We start from the raw sequence: 17,928 nt of genomic DNA on the forward strand, positions 1-17,928 counted from the left end.
AAACTGTCATAATGTGCTGGCACCAGTGCTACCTGAATTCATACTATGAGTTGTCAATCACCAAATACATCAATGTCGGAGCTGGGCTCAGGCCCTGCAAGTCAAGCAGCAGTGTTTCAAATTCCTCAACAACATAAGTGAGTCATTTCCAGTTCAATTCTGGGGAATTGCTCCCTGAGTGGGCAGAGGCACACAAAATGGGAAGAATGTTGAAGGAATCCCCACTTGACACTTGACATACATTGTGTGAATCTGGAATTCATTTTATTGTCACCAAAATATTGCAATTTTTAGCTGGTTCCTTCGATGCTTTCTTTTATCTGTCTATCTTGCATTACATGTGATGTTACATTTCATCAAATCTGTCGAATTGCATCAGAAGGAACAAAAACTGCTTCAGAAAAAGCTGCAGGATTACTGTGCGGTTTATCAAAGTTGCTTTTCAGTTGTGTGATGGTGGTGCAGTGGTAAGCATGGTTGCCTTTCAAGCAGTTGACCTGGGTTTGATTCCCAGCCATTACATTTGTCATTTTTAATTGAGGATGAAATGATCCTCTGGTTGAAAGCAGTTCTTATAGCAACATCTCAAGGATTTTGTTGAGCAACCTGTTTTCAAAGGGTCATGTACAAATTCTTGCAATGCAAAGTCCATGTGTCATCAATCTGTCATAATGTATGGGCGACAGTGCTACCCGAATTCGTAGTATGAGCTGTCAGTGTCCAAAGACATCAATGTCGGAGCTGGGCTCAGGTCCTGCAAGTCAAGCAGCAGTGTTCCAAATTCTTTAACAACATCAGTGAGTCATTTCCAGTTAAATTCTGGGGAATTGCTCCCTGAGAGGGCAGAGGCAGACAAGATGGGAAGAATGTTGAAGGAATCCCCAGCTGACACTTGACATACATTGTGTGAATCTGGAATTCATTTAATTGTGACCAAAATATTGCAATCTTTAGCTGGTTCCTTCGATGCTTTCTTTTATCTGTCTATCTTGCATTCCATGTGATGTTACATTTCATTAAATCTGTCGAATTGCATCAGAAGGAACAAAAACGGCTTCAGAAAAAGTTACAGGATTACTGTGCGGTTTATCAAAGTTGCTTTTTAGTTGTGTGATGGTGGTGCAGTGGTAAGCATGGTTGCCTTCCAAGCAGTTGACCTGGGTTCGATTCCCAGCCATCACATTTGTCAATTTCTACTTGAGGGTGAAATGAACTTCTGATGCCTCTGGTTGCAAGCAGCATCTCAAGGATTTTTGTTGAGCAACCTGATTTCAAAGGGTCATGCACAAATGCTTGCAATGCAAAGTCTGCGTGTCATCAAACTGTCATAATGTGCTGGCACCAGTGCTACCTGAATTCATACTAGGAGTTGTCAATCACCAAAGACATCAATGTCGGAGCTGGGCTCAGGCCCTGCAAGTCAAGCAGCAGTGTTTCAAATTCCTCAACAACATAAGTGAGTCATTTCCAGTTCAATTCTGGGGAATTGCTCCCTGAGTGGGCAGAGGCACACAAAATGGGAAGAATGTTGACACTTGACATACATTGTGTGAATCTGGAATTCATTTTATTGTCACCAAAATATTGCAATTTTTAGCTGGTTCCTTCGATGCTTTCTTTTATCTGTCTATCTTGCATTACATGTGATGTTACATTTCATCAAATCTGTCGAATTGCATCAGAAGGAACAAAAACTGCTTCAGAAAAAGCTGCAGGATTACTGTGCGGTTTATCAAAGTTGCTTTTCAGTTGTGTGATGGTGGTGCGGTGGTGCAGTGGTAAGCATGGTTGCCTTTCAAGCAGTTGACCTGGGTTTGATTCCCAGCCATTACATTTGTCATTTTTAATTGAGGATGAAATGATCCTCTGGTTGAAAGCAGTTCTTATAGCAACATCTCAAGGATTTTGTTGAGCAACCTGTTTTCAAAGGGTCATGTACAAATTCTTGCAATGCAAAGTCCATGTGTCATCAATCTGTCATAATGTATGGGCGACAGTGCTACCCGAATTCGTAGTATGAGCTGTCAGTGTCCAAAGACATCAATGTCGGAGCTGGGCTCAGGTCCTGCAAGTCAAGCAGCAGTGTTCCAAATTCTTTAACAACATCAGTGAGTCATTTCCAGTTAAATTCTGGGGAATTGCTCCCTGAGAGGGCAGAGGCAGACAAGATGGGAAGAATGTTGAAGGAATCCCCAGCTGACACTTGACATACATTGTGTGAATCTGGAATTCATTTAATTGTGACCAAAATATTGCAATCTTTAGCTGGTTCCTTCGATGCTTTCTTTTATCTGTCTATCTTGCATTACATGTGATGTTACATTTCATTAAATCTGTCGACTTGCATCAGAAGGAACAAAAACGGCTTCAGAAAAAGCTGCAGGATTACTGTGCGGTTTATCAAAGTTGCTTTTCAGTTGTGTGATGGTGGTGCAGTGGTAAGCATGGTTGCCTTCCAAGCAGTTGACCTGGGTTCGATTCCCAGCCGTCACATTTGTCAATTTCTACTTGAGGTTGAAATGAACTTCTGATGCCTCTGGTTGCAAGCAGTTCTCACAGCAGCATCTCAAGGATTTTTGTTGAGCAACCTGTTTTTAAAGGGTCATGCACAAATGCTTGCAATGCAAAGTCTGCGTGTCATCAAACTGTCATAATGTGCTGGCACCAGTGCTACCTGAATTCATACTATGAGTTGTCAATCACCAAATACATCAATGTCGGAGCTGGGCTCAGGCCCTGCAAGTCAAGCAGCAGTGTTTCAAATTCCTCAACAACATAAGTGAGTCATTTCCAGTTCAATTCTGGGGAATTGCTCCCTGAGTGGGCAGAGGCACACAAAATGGGAAGAATGTTGAAGGAATCCCCACTTGACACTTGACATACATTGTGTGAATCTGGAATTCATTTTATTGTCACCAAAATATTGCAATTTTTAGCTGGTTCCTTCGATGCTTTCTTTTATCTGTCTATCTTGCATTACATGTGATGTTACATTTCATCAAATCTGTCGAATTGCATCAGAAGGAACAAAAACTGCTTCAGAAAAAGCTGCAGGATTACTGTGCGGTTTATCAAAGTTGCTTTTCAGTTGTGTGATGGTGGTGCAGTGGTAAGCATGGTTGCCTTTCAAGCAGTTGACCTGGGTTTGATTCCCAGCCATTACATTTGTCATTTTTAATTGAGGATGAAATGATCCTCTGGTTGAAAGCAGTTCTAATAGCAACATTTCAAGGATTTTGTTGAGCAACCTGTTTTCAAAGGGTCATGTACAAATTCTTGCAATGCAAAGTCCATGTGTCATCAATCTGTCATAATGTATGGGCGACAGTGCTACCCGAATTCGTAGTATGAGCTGTCAGTGTCCAAAGACATCAATGTCGGAGCTGGGCTCAGGTCCTGCAAGTCAAGCAGCAGTGTTCCAAATTCTTTAACAACATCAGTGAGTCATTTCCAGTTAAATTCTGGGGAATTGCTCCCTGAGAGGGCAGAGGCAGATAAGATGGGAAGAATGTTGAAGGAATCCCCAGCTGACACTTGACATACATTGTGTGAATCTGGAATTCATTTAATTGTGACCAAAATATTGCAATCTTTAGCTGGTTCCTTCGATGCTTTCTTTTATCTGTCTATCTTGCATTACATGTGATGTTACATTTCATTAAATCTGTCGAATTGCATCAGAAGGAACAAAAACGGCTTCAGAAAAAGCTGCAGGATTACTGTGCGGTTTATCAAAGTTGCTTTTCAGTTGTGTGATGGTGGTGCAGTGGTAAGCATGGTTGCCTTCCAAGCAGTTGACCTGGGTTCGATTCCCAGCCGTCACATTTGTCAATTTCTACTTGAGGTTGAAATGAACTTATGATGACTCTGGTTGCAAGCAGTTCTTACAGCAGCATCTCAAGGATTTTTGTTGAGCAACCTGATTTCAAAGGGTCATGCACAAATGCTTGCAATGCAAAGTCTGCGTGTCATCAAACTGTCATAATGTGCTGGCACCAGTGCTACCTGAATTCATACTAGGAGTTGTCAATCACCAAAGACATCAATGTCGGAGCTGGGCTCAGGCCCTGCAAGTCAAGCAGCAGTGTTTCAAATTCCTCAACAACATAAGTGAGTCATTTCCAGTTCAATTCTGGGGAATTGCTCCCTGAGTGGGCAGAGGCACACAAAATGGGAAGAATGTTGAAGGAATCCCCACTTGACACTTGACATACATTGTGTGAATCTGGAATTCATTTTATTGTCACCAAAATATTGCAATTTTTAGCTGGTTCCTTCGATGCTTTCTTTTATCTGTCTATCTTGCATTACATGTGATGTTACATTTCATCAAATCTGTCGAATTGCATCAGAAGGAACAAAAACTGCTTCAGAAAAAGCTGCAGGATTACTGTGCGGTTTATCAAAGTTGCTTTTCAGTTGTGTGATGGTGGTGCAGTGGTAAGCATGGTTGCCTTTCAAACAGTTGACCTGGGTTTGATTCCCAGCCATTACATTTGTCATTTTTAATTGAGGATGAAATGATCCTCTGGTTGAAAGCAGTTCTTATAGCAACATCTCAAGGATTTTGTTGAGCAACCTGTTTTCAAAGGGTCATGTACAAATTCTTGCAATGCAAAGTCCATGTGTCATCAATCTGTCATAATGTATGGGCGACAGTGCTACCCGAATTCGTAGTATGAGCTGTCAGTGTCCAAAGACATCAATGTCGGAGCTGGGCTCAGGTCCTGCAAGTCAAGCAGCAGTGTTCCAAATTCTTTAACAACATCAGTGAGTCATTTCCAGTTAAATTCTGGGGAATTGCTCCCTGAGAGGGCAGAGGCAGACAAGATGGGAAGAATGTTGAAGGAATCCCCAGCTGACACTTGACATACATTGTGTGAATCTGGAATTCATTTAATTGTGACCAAAATATTGCAATCTTTAGCTGGTTCCTTCGATGCTTTCTTTTATCTGTCTATCTTGCATTACATGTGATGTTACATTTCATTAAATCTGTCGAATTGCATCAGAAGGAACAAAAACGGCTTCAGAAAAAGCTGCAGGATTACTGTGCGGTTTATCAAAGTTGCTTTTCAGTTGTGTGATGGTGGTGCAGTGGTAAGCATGGTTGCCTTCCAAGCAGTTGACCTGGGTTCGATTCCCAGCCATCACATTTGTCAATTTCTACTTGAGGTTGAAATGAACTTCTGATGCCTCTGGTTGCAAGCAGTTCTCACAGCAGCATCTCAAGGATTTTTGTTGAGCAACCTGTTTTTAAAGGGTCATGCACAAATGCTTGCAATGCAAAGTCTGCGTGTCATCAAACTGTCATAATGTGCTGGCACCAGTGCTACCTGAATTCATACTATGAGTTGTCAATCACCAAATACATCAATGTCGGAGCTGGGCTCAGGCCCTGCAAGTCAAGCAGCAGTGTTTCAAATTCCTCAACAACATAAGTGAGTCATTTCCAGTTCAATTCTGGGGAATTGCTCCCTGAGTGGGCAGAGGCACACAAAATGGGAAGAATGTTGAAGGAATCCCCACTTGACACTTGACATACATTGTGTGAATCTGGAATTCATTTTATTGTCACCAAAATATTGCAATTTTTAGCTGGTTCCTTCGATGCTTTCTTTTATCTGTCTATCTTGCATTACATGTGATGTTACATTTCATCAAATCTGTCGAATTGCATCAGAAGGAACAAAAACTGCTTCAGAAAAAGCTGCAGGATTACTGTGCGGTTTATCAAAGTTGCTTTTCAGTTGTGTGATGGTGGTGCAGTGGTAAGCATGGTTGCCTTTCAAGCAGTTGACCTGGGTTTGATTCCCAGCCATTACATTTGTCATTTTTAATTGAGGATGAAATGATCCTCTGGTTGAAAGCAGTTCTTATAGCAACATCTCAAGGATTTTGTTGAGCAACCTGTTTTCAAAGGGTCATGTACAAATTCTTGCAATGCAAAGTCCATGTGTCATCAATCTGTCATAATGTATGGGCGACAGTGCTACCCGAATTCGTAGTATGAGCTGTCAGTGTCCAAAGACATCAATGTCGGAGCTGGGCTCAGGTCCTGCAAGTCAAGCAGCAGTGTTCCAAATTCTTTAACAACATCAGTGAGTCATTTCCAGTTAAATTCTGGGGAATTGCTCCCTGAGAGGGCAGAGGCAGACAAGATGGGAAGAATGTTGAAGGAATCCCCAGCTGACACTTGACATACATTGTGTGAATCTGGAATTCATTTAATTGTGACCAAAATATTGCAATCTTTAGCTGGTTCCTTCGATGCTTTCTTTTATCTGTCTATCTTGCATTCCATGTGATGTTACATTTCATTAAATCTGTCGAATTGCATCAGAAGGAACAAAAACGGCTTCAGAAAAAGTTACAGGATTACTGTGCGGTTTATCAAAGTTGATTTTTAGTTGTGTGATGGTGGTGCAGTGGTAAGCATGGTTGCCTTCCAAGCAGTTGACCTGGGTTCGATTCCCAGCCATCACATTTGTCAATTTCTACTTGAGGGTGAAATGAACTTCTGATGCCTCTGGTTGCAAGCAGCATCTCAAGGATTTTTGTTGAGCAACCTGATTTCAAAGGGTCATGCACAAATGCTTGCAATGCAAAGTCTGCGTGTCATCAAACTGTCATAATGTGCTGGCACCAGTGCTACCTGAATTCATACTAGGAGTTGTCAATCACCAAAGACATCAATGTCGGAGCTGGGCTCAGGCCCTGCAAGTCAAGCAGCAGTGTTTCAAATTCCTCAACAACATAAGTGAGTCATTTCCAGTTCAATTCTGGGGAATTGCTCCCTGAGTGGGCAGAGGCACACAAAATGGGAAGAATGTTGACACTTGACATACATTGTGTGAATCTGGAATTCATTTTATTGTCACCAAAATATTGCAATTTTTAGCTGGTTCCTTCGATGCTTTCTTTTATCTGTCTATCTTGCATTACATGTGATGTTACATTTCATCAAATCTGTCGAATTGCATCAGAAGGAACAAAAACTGCTTCAGAAAAAGCTGCAGGATTACTGTGCGGTTTATCAAAGTTGCTTTTCAGTTGTGTGATGGTGGTGCGGTGGTGCAGTGGTAAGCATGGTTGCCTTTCAAGCAGTTGACCTGGGTTTGATTCCCAGCCATTACATTTGTCATTTTTAATTGAGGATGAAATGATCCTCTGGTTGAAAGCAGTTCTTATAGCAACATCTCAAGGATTTTGTTGAGCAACCTGTTTTCAAAGGGTCATGTACAAATTCTTGCAATGCAAAGTCCATGTGTCATCAATCTGTCATAATGTATGGGCGACAGTGCTACCCGAATTCGTAGTATGAGCTGTCAGTGTCCAAAGACATCAATGTCGGAGCTGGGCTCAGGTCCTGCAAGTCAAGCAGCAGTGTTCCAAATTCTTTAACAACATCAGTGAGTCATTTCCAGTTAAATTCTGGGGAATTGCTCCCTGAGAGGGCAGAGGCAGACAAGATGGGAAGAATGTTGAAGGAATCCCCAGCTGACACTTGACATACATTGTGTGAATCTGGAATTCATTTAATTGTGACCAAAATATTGCAATCTTTAGCTGGTTCCTTCGATGCTTTCTTTTATCTGTCTATCTTGCATTACATGTGATGTTACATTTCATTAAATCTGTCGAATTGCATCAGAAGGAACAAAAACGGCTTCAGAAAAAGCTGCAGGATTACTGTGCGGTTTATCAAAGTTGCTTTTCAGTTGTGTGATGGTGGTGCAGTGGTAAGCATGGTTGCCTTCCAAGCAGTTGACCTGGGTTCGATTCCCAGCCGTCACATTTGTCAATTTCTACTTGAGGTTGAAATGAACTTCTGATGCCTCTGGTTGCAAGCAGTTCTCACAGCAGCATCTCAAGGATTTTTGTTGAGCAACCTGTTTTTAAAGGGTCATGCACAAATGCTTGCAATGCAAAGTCTGCGTGTCATCAAACTGTCATAATGTGCTGGCACCAGTGCTACCTGAATTCATACTATGAGTTGTCAATCACCAAATACATCAATGTCGGAGCTGGGCTCAGGCCCTGCAAGTCAAGCAGCAGTGTTTCAAATTCCTCAACAACATAAGTGAGTCATTTCCAGTTCAATTCTGGGGAATTGCTCCCTGAGTGGGCAGAGGCACACAAAATGGGAAGAATGTTGAAGGAATCCCCACTTGACACTTGACATACATTGTGTGAATCTGGAATTCATTTTATTGTCACCAAAATATTGCAATTTTTAGCTGGTTCCTTCGATGCTTTCTTTTATCTGTCTATCTTGCATTACATGTGATGTTACATTTCATCAAATCTGTCGAATTGCATCAGAAGGAACAAAAACTGCTTCAGAAAAAGCTGCAGGATTACTGTGCGGTTTATCAAAGTTGCTTTTCAGTTGTGTGATGGTGGTGCAGTGGTAAGCATGGTTGCCTTTCAAGCAGTTGACCTGGGTTTGATTCCCAGCCATTACATTTGTCATTTTTAATTGAGGATGAAATGATCCTCTGGTTGAAAGCAGTTCTTATAGCAACATCTCAAGGATTTTGTTGAGCAACCTGTTTTCAAAGGGTCATGTACAAATTCTTGCAATGCAAAGTCCATGTGTCATCAATCTGTCATAATGTATGGGCGACAGTGCTACCCGAATTCGTAGTATGAGCTGTCAGTGTCCAAAGACATCAATGTCGGAGCTGGGCTCAGGTCCTGCAAGTCAAGCAGCAGTGTTCCAAATTCTTTAACAACATCAGTGAGTCATTTCCAGTTAAATTCTGGGGAATTGCTCCCTGAGAGGGCAGAGGCAGATAAGATGGGAAGAATGTTGAAGGAATCCCCAGCTGACACTTGACATACATTGTGTGAATCTGGAATTCATTTAATTGTGACCAAAATATTGCAATCTTTAGCTGGTTCCTTCGATGCTTTCTTTTATCTGTCTATCTTGCATTACATGTGATGTTACATTTCATTAAATCTGTCGAATTGCATCAGAAGGAACAAAAACGGCTTCAGAAAAAGCTGCAGGATTACTGTGCGGTTTATCAAAGTTGCTTTTCAGTTGTGTGATGGTGGTGCAGTGGTAAGCATGGTTGCCTTCCAAGCAGTTGACCTGGATTCGATTCCCAGCCATCACATTTGTCAATTTCTACTTGAGGTTGAAATGAACTTATGATGACTCTGGTTGCAAGCAGTTCTTACAGCAGCATCTCAAGGATTTTTGTTGAGCAACCTGATTTCAAAGGGTCATGCACAAATGCTTGCAATGCAAAGTCTGCGTGTCATCAAACTGTCATAATGTGCTGGCACCAGTGCTACCTGAATTCATACTAGGAGTTGTCAATCACCAAAGACATCAATGTCGGAGCTGGGCTCAGGCCCTGCAAGTCAAGCAGCAGTGTTTCAAATTCCTCAACAACATAAGTGAGTCATTTCCAGTTCAATTCTGGGGAATTGCTCCCTGAGTGGGCAGAGGCACACAAAATGGGAAGAATGTTGAAGGAATCCCCACTTGACACTTGACATACATTGTGTGAATCTGGAATTCATTTTATTGTCACCAAAATATTGCAATTTTTAGCTGGTTCCTTCGATGCTTTCTTTTATCTGTCTATCTTGCATTACATGTGATGTTACATTTCATCAAATCTGTCGAATTGCATCAGAAGGAACAAAAACTGCTTCAGAAAAAGCTGCAGGATTACTGTGCGGTTTATCAAAGTTGCTTTTCAGTTGTGTGATGGTGGTGCAGTGGTAAGCATGGTTGCCTTTCAAACAGTTGACCTGGGTTTGATTCCCAGCCATTACATTTGTCATTTTTAATTGAGGATGAAATGATCCTCTGGTTGAAAGCAGTTCTTATAGCAACATCTCAAGGATTTTGTTGAGCAACCTGTTTTCAAAGGGTCATGTACAAATTCTTGCAATGCAAAGTCCATGTGTCATCAATCTGTCATAATGTATGGGCGACAGTGCTACCCGAATTCGTAGTATGAGCTGTCAGTGTCCAAAGACATCAATGTCGGAGCTGGGCTCAGGTCCTGCAAGTCAAGCAGCAGTGTTCCAAATTCTTTAACAACATCAGTGAGTCATTTCCAGTTAAATTCTGGGGAATTGCTCCCTGAGAGGGCAGAGGCAGACAAGATGGGAAGAATGTTGAAGGAATCCCCAGCTGACACTTGACATACATTGTGTGAATCTGGAATTCATTTAATTGTGACCAAAATATTGCAATCTTTAGCTGGTTCCTTCGATGCTTTCTTTTATCTGTCTATCTTGCATTACATGTGATGTTACATTTCATTAAATCTGTCGAATTGCATCAGAAGGAACAAAAACGGCTTCAGAAAAAGCTGCAGGATTACTGTGCGGTTTATCAAAGTTGCTTTTCAGTTGTGTGATGGTGGTGCAGTGGTAAGCATGGTTGCCTTCCAAGCAGTTGACCTGGGTTCGATTCCCAGCCATCACATTTGTCAATTTCTACTTGAGGTTGAAATGAACTTCTGATGCCTCTGGTTGCAAGCAGTTCTCACAGCAGCATCTCAAGGATTTTTGTTGAGCAACCTGTTTTTAAAGGGTCATGCACAAATGCTTGCAATGCAAAGTCTGCGTGTCATCAAACTGTCATAATGTGCTGGCACCAGTGCTACCTGAATTCATACTATGAGTTGTCAATCACCAAATACATCAATGTCGGAGCTGGGCTCAGGCCCTGCAAGTCAAGCAGCAGTGTTTCAAATTCCTCAACAACATAAGTGAGTCATTTCCAGTTCAATTCTGGGGAATTGCTCCCTGAGTGGGCAGAGGCACACAAAATGGGAAGAATGTTGAAGGAATCCCCACTTGACACTTGACATACATTGTGTGAATCTGGAATTCATTTTATTGTCACCAAAATATTGCAATTTTTAGCTGGTTCCTTCGATGCTTTCTTTTATCTGTCTATCTTGCATTACATGTGATGTTACATTTCATCAAATCTGTCGAATTGCATCAGAAGGAACAAAAACTGCTTCAGAAAAAGCTGCAGGATTACTGTGCGGTTTATCAAAGTTGCTTTTCAGTTGTGTGATGGTGGTGCAGTGGTAAGCATGGTTGCCTTTCAAGCAGTTGACCTGGGTTTGATTCCCAGCCATTACATTTGTCATTTTTAATTGAGGATGAAATGATCCTCTGGTTGAAAGCAGTTCTAATAGCAACATCTCAAGGATTTTGTTGAGCAACCTGTTTTCAAAGGGTCATGTACAAATTCTTGCAATGCAAAGTCCATGTGTCATCAATCTGTCATAATGTATGGGCGACAGTGCTACCCGAATTCGTAGTATGAGCTGTCAGTGTCCAAAGACATCAATGTCGGAGCTGGGCTCAGGTCCTGCAAGTCAAGCAGCAGTGTTCCAAATTCTTTAACAACATCAGTGAGTCATTTCCAGTTAAATTCTGGGGAATTGCTCCCTGAGAGGGCAGAGGCAGACAAGATGGGAAGAATGTTGAAGGAATCCCCAGCTGACACTTGACATACATTGTGTGAATCTGGAATTCATTTAATTGTGACCAAAATATTGCAATCTTTAGCTGGTTCCTTCGATGCTTTCTTTTATCTGTCTATCTTGCATTACATGTGATGTTACATTTCATTAAATCTGTCGAATTGCATCAGAAGGAACAAAAACGGCTTCAGAAAAAGCTGCAGGATTACTGTGCGGTTTATCAAAGTTGCTTTTCAGTTGTGTGATGGTGGTGCAGTGGTAAGCATGGTTGCCTTCCAAGCAGTTGACCTGGGTTCGATTCCCAGCCATCACATTTGTCAATTTCTACTTGAGGTTGAAATGAACCTCTGGTTGCAAGCAGTTCTTACAGCAGCATCTCAAGGATTTTTGTTGAGCAACCTGATTTCAAAGGGTCATGCACAAATGCTTGCAATGCAAAGTCTGCGTGTCATCAAACTGTCATAATGTGCTGGCACCAGTGCTACCTGAATTCATACTAGGAGTTGTCAATCACCAAAGACATCAATGTCGGAGCTGGGCTCAGGCCCTGCAAGTCAAGCAGCAGTGTTTCAAATTCCTCAACAACATAAGTGAGTCATTTCCAGTTCAATTCTGGGGAATTGCTCCCTGAGTGGGCAGAGGCACACAAAATGGGAAGAATGTTGACACTTGACATACATTGTGTGAATCTGGAATTCATTTTATTGTCACCAAAATATTGCAATTTTTAGCTGGTTCCTTCGATGCTTTCTTTTATCTGTCTATCTTGCATTACATGTGATGTTACATTTCATCAAATCTGTCGAATTGCATCAGAAGGAACAAAAACTGCTTCAGAAAAAGCTGCAGGATTACTGTGCGGTTTATCAAAGTTGCTTTTCAGTTGTGTGATGGTGGTGCAGTGGTAAGCATGGTTGCCTTTCAAACAGTTGACCTGGGTTTGATTCCCAGCCATTACATTTGTCATTTTTAATTGAGGATGAAATGATCCTCTGGTTGAAAGCAGTTCTTATAGCAACATCTCAAGGATTTTGTTGAGCAACCTGTTTTCAAAGGGTCATGTACAAATTCTTGCAATGCAAAGTCCATGTGTCATCAATCTGTCATAATGTATGGGCGACAGTGCTACCCGAATTCGTAGTATGAGCTGTCAGTGTCCAAAGACATCAATGTCGGAGCTGGGCTCAGGTCCTGCAAGTCAAGCAGCAGTGTTCCAAATTCTTTAACAACATCAGTGAGTCATTTCCAGTTAAATTCTGGGGAATTGCTCCCTGAGAGGGCAGAGGCAGACAAGATGGGAAGAATGTTGAAGGAATCCCCAGCTGACACTTGACATACATTGTGTGAATCTGGAATTCATTTAATTGTGACCAAAATATTGCAATCTTTAGCTGGTTCCTTCGATGCTTTCTTTTATCTGTCTATCTTGCATTACATGTGATGTTACATTTCATTAAATCTGTCGAATTGCATCAGAAGGAACAAAAACGGCTTCAGAAAAAGCTGCAGGATTACTGTGCGGTTTATCAAAGTTGCTTTTCAGTTGTGTGATGGTGGTGCAGTGGTAAGCATGGTTGCCTTCCAAGCAGTTGACCTGGGTTCGATTCCCAGCCATCACATTTGTCAATTTCTACTTGAGGTTGAAATGAACTTCTGATGCCTCTGGTTGCAAGCAGTTCTCACAGCAGCATCTCAAGGATTTTTGTTGAGCAACCTGTTTTTAAAGGGTCATGCACAAATGCTTGCAATGCAAAGTCTGCGTGTCATCAAACTGTCATAATGTGCTGGCACCAGTGCTACCTGAATTCATACTATGAGTTGTCAATCACCAAATACATCAATGTCGGAGCTGGGCTCAGGCCCTGCAAGTCAAGCAGCAGTGTTTCAAATTCCTCAACAACATAAGTGAGTCATTTCCAGTTCAATTCTGGGGAATTGCTCCCTGAGTGGGCAGAGGCACACAAAATGGGAAGAATGTTGAAGGAATCCCCACTTGACACTTGACATACATTGTGTGAATCTGGAATTCATTTTATTGTCACCAAAATATTGCAATTTTTAGCTGGTTCCTTCGATGCTTTCTTTTATCTGTCTATCTTGCATTACATGTGATGTTACATTTCATCAAATCTGTCGAATTGCATCAGAAGGAACAAAAACTGCTTCAGAAAAAGCTGCAGGATTACTGTGCGGTTTATCAAAGTTGCTTTTCAGTTGTGTGATGGTGGTGCAGTGGTAAGCATGGTTGCCTTTCAAGCAGTTGACCTGGGTTTGATTCCCAGCCATTACATTTGTCATTTTTAATTGAGGATGAAATGATCCTCTGGTTGAAAGCAGTTCTAATAGCAACATCTCAAGGATTTTGTTGAGCAACCTGTTTTCAAAGGGTCATGTACAAATTCTTGCAATGCAAAGTCCATGTGTCATCAATCTGTCATAATGTATGGGCGACAGTGCTACCCGAATTCGTAGTATGAGCTGTCAGTGTCCAAAGACATCAATGTCGGAGCTGGGCTCAGGTCCTGCAAGTCAAGCAGCAGTGTTCCAAATTCTTTAACAACATCAGTGAGTCATTTCCAGTTAAATTCTGGGGAATTGCTCCCTGAGAGGGCAGAGGCAGATAAGATGGGAAGAATGTTGAAGGAATCCCCAGCTGACACTTGACATACATTGTGTGAATCTGGAATTCATTTAATTGTGACCAAAATATTGCAATCTTTAGCTGGTTCCTTCGATGCTTTCTTTTATCTGTCTATCTTGCATTACATGTGATGTTACATTTCATTAAATCTGTCGAATTGCATCAGAAGGAACAAAAACGGCTTCAGAAAAAGCTGCAGGATTACTGTGCGGTTTATCAAAGTTGCTTTTCAGTTGTGTGATGGTGGTGCAGTGGTAAGCATGGTTGCCTTCCAAGCAGTTGACCTGGGTTCGATTCCCAGCCATCACATTTGTCAATTTCTACTTGAGGTTGAAATGAACTTCTGATGCCTCTGGTTGCAAGCAGTTCTTACAGCAGCATCTCAAGGATTTTTGTTGAGCAACCTGATTTCAAAGGGTCATGCACAAATGCTTGCAATGCAAAGTCTGCGTGTCATCAAACTGTCATAATGTGCTGGCACCAGTGCTACCTGAATTCATACTAGGAGTTGTCAATCACCAAAGACATCAATGTCGGAGCTGGGCTCAGGCCCTGCAAGTCAAGCAGCAGTGTTTCAAATTCCTCAACAACATAAGTGAGTCATTTCCAGTTCAATTCTGGGGAATTGCTCCCTGAGTGGGCAGAGGCACACAAAATGGGAAGAATGTTGACACTTGACATACATTGTGTGAATCTGGAATTCATTTTATTGTCACCAAAATATTGCAATTTTTAGCTGGTTCCTTCGATGCTTTCTTTTATCTGTCTATCTTGCATTACATGTGATGTTACATTTCATCAAATCTGTCGAATTGCATCAGAAGGAACAAAAACTGCTTCAGAAAAAGCTGCAGGATTACTGTGCGGTTTATCAAAGTTGCTTTTCAGTTGTGTGATGGTGGTGCAGTGGTAAGCATGGTTGCCTTTCAAGCAGTTGACCTGGGTTTGATTCCCAGCCATTACATTTGTCATTTTTAATTGAGGATGAAATGATCCTCTGGTTGAAAGCAGTTCTTTTCGCAACATCTCAAGGATTTTGTTGAGCAACCTGTTTTCAAAGGGTCATGTACAAATTCTTGCAATGCAAAGTCCATGTGTCATCAATCTGTCATAATGTATGGGCGACAGTGCTACCCGAATTCGTAGTATGAGCTGTCAGTGTCCAAAGACATCAATGTCGGAGCTGGGCTCAGGCCCTGCAAGTCAAGCAGCAGTGTTTCAAATTCCTCAACAACATAAGTGAGTCATTTCCAGTTCAATTCTGGGGAATTGCTCCCTGAGTGGGCAGAGGCACACAAAATGGGAAGAATGTTGAAGGAATCCCCACTTGACACTTGACATACATTGTGTGAATCTGAAATTCATTTTATTGTCACCAAAATATTGCAATTTTTAGCTGGTTCCTTCGATGCTTTCTTTTATCTGTCTATCTTGCATTACATGTGATGTTACATTTCATCAAATCTGTCGAATTGCATCAGAAGGAACAAAAACTGCTTCAGAAAAAGCTGCAGGATTACTGTGCGGTTTATCAAAGTTGCTTTTCAGTTGTGTGATGGTGGTGCAGTGGTAAGCATGGTTGCCTTTCAAGCAGTTGACCTGGTTTTGATTCCCAGCCATTACATTTGTCATTTTTAATTGAGGATGAAATGATCCTCTGGTTGAAAGCAGTTCTTTTCGCAACATCTCAAGGATTTTGTTGAGCAACCTGTTTTCAAAGGGTCATGTACAAATTCTTGCAATGCAAAGTCCATGTGTCATCAATCTGTCATAATGTATGGGCGACAGTGCTACCCGAATTCGTAGTATGAGCTGTCAGTGTCCAAAGACATCAATGTCGGAGCTGGGCTCAGGTCCTGCAAGTCAAGCAGCAGTGTTCCAAATTCTTTAACAACATCAGTGAGTCATTTCCAGTTAAATTCTGGGGAATTGCTCCCTGAGAGGGCAGAGGCAGATAAGATGGGAAGAATGTTGAAGGAATCCCCAGCTGACACTTGACATACATTGTGTGAATCTGGAATTCATTTAATTGTGACCAAAATATTGCAATCTTTAGCTGGTTCCTTCGATGCTTTCTTTTATCTGTCTATCTTGCATTACATGTGATGTTACATTTCATTAAATCTGTCGAATTGCATCAGAAGGAACAAAAACGGCTTCAGAAAAAGCTGCAGGATTACTGTGCGGTTTATCAAAGTTGCTTTTCAGTTGTGTGATGGTGGTGCAGTGGTAAGCATGGTTGCCTTCCAAGCAGTTGACCTGGGTTCGATTCCCAGCCATCACATTTGTCAATTTCTACTTGAGGTTGAAATGAACTTCTGATGCCTCTGGTTGCAAGCAGTTCTTACAGCAGCATCTCAAGGATTTTTGTTGAGCAACCTGATTTCAAAGGGTCATGCACAAATGCTTGCAATGCAAAGTCTGCGTGTCATCAAACTGTCATAATGTGCTGGCACCAGTGCTACCTGAATTCATACTAGGAGTTGTCAATCACCAAAGACATCAATGTCGGAGCTGGGCTCAGGCCCTGCAAGTCAAGCAGCAGTGTTTCAAATTCCTCAACAACATAAGTGAGTCATTTCCAGTTCAATTCTGGGGAATTGCTCCCTGAGTGGGCAGAGGCACACAAAATGGGAAGAATGTTGAAGGAATCCCCACTTGACACTTGACATACATTGTGTGAATCTGGAATTCATTTTATTGTCACCAAAATATTGCAATTTTTAGCTGGTTCCTTCGATGCTTTCTTTTATCTGTCTATCTTGCATTACATGTGATGTTACATTTCATCAAATCTGTCGAATTGCATCAGAAGGAACAAAAACTGCTTCAGAAAAAGCTGCAGGATTACTGTGCGGTTTATCAAAGTTGCTTTTCAGTTGTGTGATGGTGGTGCAGTGGTAAGCATGGTTGCCTTTCAAGCAGTTGACCTGGGTTTGATTCCCAGCCATTACATTTGTCATTTTTAATTGAGGATGAAATGATCCTCTGGTTGAAAGCAGTTCTTATAGCAACATCTCAAGGATTTTGTTGAGCAACCTGTTTTCAAAGGGTCATGTACAAATTCTTGCAATGCAAAGTCCATGTGTCATCAATCTGTCATAATGTATGGGCAACAGTGCTACCCGAATTCGTAGTATGAGCTGTCAGTGTCCAAAGACATCAATGTCGGAGCTGGGCTCAGGTCCTGCAAGTCAAGCAGCAGTGTTCCAAATTCTTTAACAACATCAGTGAGTCATTTCCAGTTAAATTCTGGGGAATTGCTCCCTGAGAGGGCAGAGGCAGACAAGATGGGAAGAATGTTGAAGGAATCCCCAGCTGACACTTGACATACATTGTGTGAATCTGGAATTCATTTAATTGTGACCAAAATATTGCAATCTTTAGCTGGTTCCTTCGATGCTTTCTTTTATCTGTCTATCTTGCATTACATGTGATGTTACATTTCATTAAATCTGTCGAATTGCATCAGAAGGAACAAAAACGGCTTCAGAAAAAGCTGCAGGATTACTGTGCGGTTTATCAAAGTTGCTTTTCAGTTGTGTGATGGTGGTGCAGTGGTAAGCATGGTTGCCTTCCAAGCAGTTGACCTGGGTTCGATTCCCAGCCATCACATTTGTCAATTTCTACTTGAGGTTGAAATGAACCTCTGGTTGCAAGCAGTTCTTACAGCAGCATCTCAAGGATTTTTGTTGAGCAACCTGATTTCAAAGGGTCATGCACAAATGCTTGCAATGCAAAGTCTGCGTGTCATCAAACTGTCATAATGTGCTGGCACCAGTGCTACCTGAATTCATACTAGGAGTTGTC

General features: G+C 41.6%; 27 non-coding genes across 27 annotated transcripts; all 27 read left to right on the forward strand.

Moving 5' to 3' along the window:
* Positions 1-450: 450 nt before the first annotated feature.
* Positions 451-522, forward strand: trnae-uuc (transfer RNA glutamic acid (anticodon UUC)). The gene has a single exon. It is a non-coding gene; the product is annotated as a tRNA-Glu (tRNA).
* A 588-nt stretch (positions 523-1,110) lies between these two features.
* trnag-ucc (transfer RNA glycine (anticodon UCC)) lies at positions 1,111-1,182 on the forward strand. The gene has a single exon. It is a non-coding gene; the product is annotated as a tRNA-Gly (tRNA).
* Positions 1,183-1,759: 577 nt separating this feature from the next.
* On the forward strand, positions 1,760-1,833 carry trnae-uuc (transfer RNA glutamic acid (anticodon UUC)). The gene has a single exon. It is a non-coding gene; the product is annotated as a tRNA-Glu (tRNA).
* Positions 1,834-2,421: 588 nt separating this feature from the next.
* Positions 2,422-2,493, forward strand: trnag-ucc (transfer RNA glycine (anticodon UCC)). The gene has a single exon. It is a non-coding gene; the product is annotated as a tRNA-Gly (tRNA).
* A 599-nt stretch (positions 2,494-3,092) lies between these two features.
* Positions 3,093-3,164, forward strand: trnae-uuc (transfer RNA glutamic acid (anticodon UUC)). The gene has a single exon. It is a non-coding gene; the product is annotated as a tRNA-Glu (tRNA).
* A 588-nt stretch (positions 3,165-3,752) lies between these two features.
* Positions 3,753-3,824, forward strand: trnag-ucc (transfer RNA glycine (anticodon UCC)). Its single transcript has one exon. It is a non-coding gene; the product is annotated as a tRNA-Gly (tRNA).
* Positions 3,825-4,423: 599 nt separating this feature from the next.
* On the forward strand, positions 4,424-4,495 carry trnae-uuc (transfer RNA glutamic acid (anticodon UUC)). Its single transcript has one exon. It is a non-coding gene; the product is annotated as a tRNA-Glu (tRNA).
* A 588-nt stretch (positions 4,496-5,083) lies between these two features.
* On the forward strand, positions 5,084-5,155 carry trnag-ucc (transfer RNA glycine (anticodon UCC)). Its single transcript has one exon. It is a non-coding gene; the product is annotated as a tRNA-Gly (tRNA).
* A 599-nt stretch (positions 5,156-5,754) lies between these two features.
* On the forward strand, positions 5,755-5,826 carry trnae-uuc (transfer RNA glutamic acid (anticodon UUC)). Its single transcript has one exon. It is a non-coding gene; the product is annotated as a tRNA-Glu (tRNA).
* Positions 5,827-6,414: 588 nt separating this feature from the next.
* On the forward strand, positions 6,415-6,486 carry trnag-ucc (transfer RNA glycine (anticodon UCC)). The gene has a single exon. It is a non-coding gene; the product is annotated as a tRNA-Gly (tRNA).
* A 577-nt stretch (positions 6,487-7,063) lies between these two features.
* Positions 7,064-7,137, forward strand: trnae-uuc (transfer RNA glutamic acid (anticodon UUC)). The gene has a single exon. It is a non-coding gene; the product is annotated as a tRNA-Glu (tRNA).
* Positions 7,138-7,725: 588 nt separating this feature from the next.
* trnag-ucc (transfer RNA glycine (anticodon UCC)) lies at positions 7,726-7,797 on the forward strand. Its single transcript has one exon. It is a non-coding gene; the product is annotated as a tRNA-Gly (tRNA).
* Positions 7,798-8,396: 599 nt separating this feature from the next.
* trnae-uuc (transfer RNA glutamic acid (anticodon UUC)) lies at positions 8,397-8,468 on the forward strand. The gene has a single exon. It is a non-coding gene; the product is annotated as a tRNA-Glu (tRNA).
* A 588-nt stretch (positions 8,469-9,056) lies between these two features.
* trnag-ucc (transfer RNA glycine (anticodon UCC)) lies at positions 9,057-9,128 on the forward strand. The gene has a single exon. It is a non-coding gene; the product is annotated as a tRNA-Gly (tRNA).
* A 599-nt stretch (positions 9,129-9,727) lies between these two features.
* trnae-uuc (transfer RNA glutamic acid (anticodon UUC)) lies at positions 9,728-9,799 on the forward strand. The gene has a single exon. It is a non-coding gene; the product is annotated as a tRNA-Glu (tRNA).
* A 588-nt stretch (positions 9,800-10,387) lies between these two features.
* On the forward strand, positions 10,388-10,459 carry trnag-ucc (transfer RNA glycine (anticodon UCC)). The gene has a single exon. It is a non-coding gene; the product is annotated as a tRNA-Gly (tRNA).
* Positions 10,460-11,058: 599 nt separating this feature from the next.
* trnae-uuc (transfer RNA glutamic acid (anticodon UUC)) lies at positions 11,059-11,130 on the forward strand. The gene has a single exon. It is a non-coding gene; the product is annotated as a tRNA-Glu (tRNA).
* Positions 11,131-11,718: 588 nt separating this feature from the next.
* Positions 11,719-11,790, forward strand: trnag-ucc (transfer RNA glycine (anticodon UCC)). The gene has a single exon. It is a non-coding gene; the product is annotated as a tRNA-Gly (tRNA).
* Positions 11,791-12,364: 574 nt separating this feature from the next.
* trnae-uuc (transfer RNA glutamic acid (anticodon UUC)) lies at positions 12,365-12,436 on the forward strand. The gene has a single exon. It is a non-coding gene; the product is annotated as a tRNA-Glu (tRNA).
* Positions 12,437-13,024: 588 nt separating this feature from the next.
* trnag-ucc (transfer RNA glycine (anticodon UCC)) lies at positions 13,025-13,096 on the forward strand. Its single transcript has one exon. It is a non-coding gene; the product is annotated as a tRNA-Gly (tRNA).
* Positions 13,097-13,695: 599 nt separating this feature from the next.
* On the forward strand, positions 13,696-13,767 carry trnae-uuc (transfer RNA glutamic acid (anticodon UUC)). The gene has a single exon. It is a non-coding gene; the product is annotated as a tRNA-Glu (tRNA).
* Positions 13,768-14,355: 588 nt separating this feature from the next.
* trnag-ucc (transfer RNA glycine (anticodon UCC)) lies at positions 14,356-14,427 on the forward strand. The gene has a single exon. It is a non-coding gene; the product is annotated as a tRNA-Gly (tRNA).
* Positions 14,428-15,010: 583 nt separating this feature from the next.
* trnae-uuc (transfer RNA glutamic acid (anticodon UUC)) lies at positions 15,011-15,082 on the forward strand. The gene has a single exon. It is a non-coding gene; the product is annotated as a tRNA-Glu (tRNA).
* A 588-nt stretch (positions 15,083-15,670) lies between these two features.
* On the forward strand, positions 15,671-15,742 carry trnae-uuc (transfer RNA glutamic acid (anticodon UUC)). The gene has a single exon. It is a non-coding gene; the product is annotated as a tRNA-Glu (tRNA).
* Positions 15,743-16,330: 588 nt separating this feature from the next.
* Positions 16,331-16,402, forward strand: trnag-ucc (transfer RNA glycine (anticodon UCC)). The gene has a single exon. It is a non-coding gene; the product is annotated as a tRNA-Gly (tRNA).
* Positions 16,403-17,001: 599 nt separating this feature from the next.
* On the forward strand, positions 17,002-17,073 carry trnae-uuc (transfer RNA glutamic acid (anticodon UUC)). Its single transcript has one exon. It is a non-coding gene; the product is annotated as a tRNA-Glu (tRNA).
* Positions 17,074-17,661: 588 nt separating this feature from the next.
* Positions 17,662-17,733, forward strand: trnag-ucc (transfer RNA glycine (anticodon UCC)). The gene has a single exon. It is a non-coding gene; the product is annotated as a tRNA-Gly (tRNA).
* The last annotated feature ends 195 nt before the right edge of the window (positions 17,734-17,928 follow it).

Source organism: Pristiophorus japonicus, chromosome 19, assembly GCF_044704955.1.
Source record: "Pristiophorus japonicus isolate sPriJap1 chromosome 19, sPriJap1.hap1, whole genome shotgun sequence".
In the NCBI taxonomy this organism is placed as follows: Eukaryota; Metazoa; Chordata; class Chondrichthyes; family Pristiophoridae; genus Pristiophorus; species Pristiophorus japonicus.